We start from the raw sequence: 4,275 nt of genomic DNA, 5'->3' as shown, positions 1-4,275 counted from the left end.
ATTGGGTTTGTTTTGCTTTTCTTTTCTTAATTTGTTAATATGAGAACTTAGCACCTTACTCTTAGTTTTTTCCTTTAATAATAAAGATGAATTAGGCTCAGGTTTTTTTTTTTTTTAAGTAAGTTTTAACTGTATTCCACAAGTTATCACATGACATACTTGTTTTTCTTTGTAATTTAAGAAGTTTATAACTAAGGTTTAATATCTAGTTGATTCCATTTCTTATTTCAACTAGTTATATTTCATTTCTTTTTTTAAAAATTAGATTATGTTCTAAGAATGTAGCATATATAATATTAGCATTTAAAATTTAAGCAATCATTTTTCTGGTTAAATTTATGGCTTAATTTTATGAGATAAACATTAAAAATGTGTTTTCTCTACTCGAACTTTGATATACACTCAAAGTGATTCCATCTCTTAGGACCATGCTTAATTTTCTGTCTATTACATCTTTCAATTATAAAAGATTGAAGTATCTCAAGGTAACTTCATTCTAATACATTTCTTAGTTATCTCATCATTTGTTCTTAATATTTTAATTGCTTCCTTCTTTAGCACATTTCCATGTAACCATATTATGCATACTTTGGTAAACATAGGCTTTTTGCCTATTCATAGATCTCCCACAATAACCCTTTCCTCCAGAAATTCTACCCGAACCTACAATTTCAAAAGTAGTTCTAAGACTTGCCTCTCCTGGGTGTTGACTTGTTCCAAGACCTAGTTAAGGTTGGGTTTAGAGGGAAAGAATGATTGAAATGCAAATTCACACTGCTATTAGGTGCTTTAGGTTTTTCATTTCTAATACGTGTTTTTCTTCCTGATTTTTGTGATTTTAACAGGTCTTCTCAACAATGTAGAATTCAGAATACTGATGAGTATTAGTAGTAAACTAAGAAGAACAGAGAAACTGAATTAAAAGTGAGAAAATGGAGAGAGGCAAAAGGCACAGGTAAATAACTGCTTTTTATGCTAACAGTTACCAGTTATTGAGTGTCTTCTATGTGTAGACACTGCATACATGTGCTCACTCTCCAGTCCCTACGGCTGCGCTGGAAGGTCGGCATCACTCCCCTTAGTTTAGAAATGAACGAGTGTTTAGAACAGAGAGATTAAGGACCATGTGAAGTGTCATACAGCTTGAGTGACTGAGCTAGAGAATTTGGCTGATTCCCAAAGTGTGTCTGAGTTCCAGTGCTCCCTTCTTTTCCTTGTACCACACTCCCTTACTTGTAGGCAGACTTAAGGAGATATTCTGCATAAATAGTTGTCCATAAATAAAAAGCACAATACTTCTTTAGCCACAAAACTGTATTTATTCAATACATATTTATTCAACATGGTATAATGTTGTAACCACTAAGAGGAAGTGATGGTAGAGTAGAAGACTGGAAGAAAGTTAAGACAACTGGAGGCTTCCCTGGTCGCTCAGCAGTAAAGAATCTACCTCCTTGCAGGAGATGAGGGCTCAGTCCTGGGTAGAGAAGATCCCCTGGAGAAGGAAAAGGCAACCCACTCCAGTATTCTTGCCTGGGAAATTCCAAGGACAGAGGAGCCCAGTGCACTGGAGTCCATGGGGTCAAAAAATAGTCAGACACAACCTTGCAACTAAACAACAGCAACAAAAAATGGAGACATTTATTTCAAGTACCTGTGGGATATCAGAATGAAGGTATCTAATGATAAGCTGGATATATTGCTGTAGGACTCAGGGAAGGGGCCATTCAGTCATTCAGGTCATACAGATACTTATCGGGCATCTCCTCTACTCAGCTATAGACAGGCAATGAGAATACCTGCAGGGTATTCAGACTACTTTAGGTGTTGACTGATAATTCTCACCAAATAAGTAAGAGTTGACATAGCGGTAGAGATCACCCAAAGCAAGCCCATAGAACACAGAGGAAGTAGAGGGAAAAGGCTGAAGACGGCCTGACAATTACCAAAGTGTACGGGCTAAGCTGAAGAACAGGAGTTCACGAAGGAAAAATTAACAGAATCAGAAGGAGGACCAGGAAAGTTAATGATACGTTGAAAGCAAGGAAGAGGAAATATTGAGCCTAAAATCTAATGAACGAGTCTTTGCTTCAACCGTCACTAAGTCAGGACCGATTCTAGCTTCTGCTTCTAGAACCACGTACCAAATTGGTGTTCTAGTTCTTTGGTTCAGGGCAAAGATCCCTGTTCTTTTTGAAACTGATTCAGAAAGCTGGAGCTGATAGTCCTCTAGACAACTGACAGCTGCCTGAAACTGCAGCAGGGCCATTCCTGATGGGCAGGACTACAAGCCCTGACTCATATTCTGTGTCGCAAGATGGGAGGATGGTGTCACCGACTCGATGGACATGAGTCTGAGCAAGCTCCAGGAGATGGTGAAGGACATGGAAGCCTGGCGTGCTGCAGTCGATGGAGCTGCAAAGAGTTGGACATGAATGAGCGCCTGAACAACAAGATAGAGACTGAATAGTATCTCAAACCTGTCCTGTTTACTACAATGTGGCCATGCTTAGAGTTGCTTTAAAAAATAAAATTTTCATATCAAGCCATCATTTGTATATCTTTATAAAAGTATGCAGACACATTACCATAATTTGAACTTTCATAATTCTAGTCACTTAGAACCTGAATAAATAGGAATAAACAGGAATTACTGTGCCTTGTTGAATTTCTTTATTAATTTGTCTTTGGAAAACTTCACCTGTAGGCAACAGACTTGTTGCAGAGTTGCAAGAGCTAATGAAAAAAGACCATCTGCACATGATTCACATGACATGTCTCAAAGTCAAAAGGAAGGTGTAATTTCATTTCCCGTACAATGCTAAGTTCAACATTCTGGCTCCCTAGAAGACCGGGAAAACAGTTCTTCACTCTACAGTTATAATTCCTGATTTGGTTCAACTGAATCCATTTATTGGGAAATGATTAAATCAGAGACATTATGATATATCTCTACAGAGACAGTAATGTATTTAAAGAATCTCTATGATATCTCTAATTGAGATCTCAATTTCCCTGAGATATGTTATTTTTAATGATAAAAATATTCAAATATTTCTTGAAGCATTGATTGAACTTTTTCTAAAATCTCTGCCAGAAGCCAGGAAAGCTGGGTTGTGATAATGTCTTTGCCACTAACTCACATGGTGATGTTGAGGAGATCAATTCAACCTATGCCTGTGATTCTTCCTTGAAACTTCACTGGATTGTTATAAAATTTGAAAAAGATTAATTAATTCAAGAAATATGTATAAAGTAATTACTGTATGTCAAGATCTGTTTTAGCACCAAGGATTCAGTGAAGAACATGCCAAATGAGATTGCTGCTTTCCTGGGCTTAAATTCAAGCCAAGAATAAAATTATTTAACAGTTACATGTACATAAATAACACAAAGGAAAGTATTAGAGGTAAGGGTATTGTGTGTTAGTTTAGGAGTCGGAAAAGAATTCTTTGAGAAGATAACATGTAAGCTGGGATCTGCAGGGTGAGAATTGTACACGTCAGCACCATTCTATGTAGATGGAAAAACATATAGAAAGGCTGGAAGTATCTGAGGACGTATGAAAAGTTCAGAAGACCTATCATGATAAGTAATGGGGAAGAAGTGAAAGGTAGTTATGAAAACACATTGTGACGTGGCTAGTGGGAATATAAATCGGTTTGAACATTTTGGAAAGTATTTTGGTAACAAGAAATAAAAATCTCAAAAAGTAGTTCTAGTCTTTGATTCAACAATTTGATATCTGGATGTCTATTCTGCTAAAAATCATATGAAATACAGAAAAAAATTTTTAAGAACAAAGATTTTACAGTGCATTTGTAACAGGAAAATAAATGACTGCACAGAGATGAGCAAAAATATAGCATGTGAAAATCAAGAAATACAGCTAACGAAAGTCTGTTTATGAAGAGTTTGTAATAATATTAAACATTATATTATAAACTATTTTATATACTTAGAGAAAGAAACAGGTGCCGTGCAGGAATGGGTCCATGTGAACAATGCTCACACCATGGTCTGGATCACAAGTGAGGAATTCGCAGAGGAGGATATCCTGATCTCTGTAGGAGTTACTAGCAAATTAGTCTCACCTCTCATCTGCAGAGAGATACTATCTTTGCTGTTTGGATTGTCTCCAGGAAGAAGAGGGAACATCTTGTGTTTACTATCCTGGTCATCAAACAAATCAGTTCTTCGACTGGCATGGTGTGTGCACGCTCAGTCATGTTCGGCTGTTTGTAATCCCACGGACGGTAGCCCACCAGGCTCTTT

At 36.9% G+C, this 4,275-nt stretch overlaps 1 long non-coding RNA gene across 1 annotated transcript; it reads left to right on the top strand.

Annotated features, from left to right (window-relative positions):
• The first annotated feature begins 266 nt into the window (after window positions 1–266).
• Window positions 267–2,549, top strand: LOC121817524 (uncharacterized). The gene is made up of 2 exons (XR_009597801.1): window positions 267–955; window positions 2,209–2,549. It is a non-coding gene; the product is annotated as an uncharacterized LOC121817524 (long non-coding RNA).
• Window positions 2,550–4,275: the final 1,726 nt, after the last annotated feature.

This window comes from Ovis aries, chromosome 21 (genome assembly GCF_016772045.2).
Source record: "Ovis aries strain OAR_USU_Benz2616 breed Rambouillet chromosome 21, ARS-UI_Ramb_v3.0, whole genome shotgun sequence".
Taxonomy (NCBI): domain Eukaryota; kingdom Metazoa; phylum Chordata; class Mammalia; order Artiodactyla; family Bovidae; genus Ovis; species Ovis aries.
Note: the sequence above shows the minus strand (reverse complement) of the source record. Positions and strands in the feature narration are given on the sequence as shown.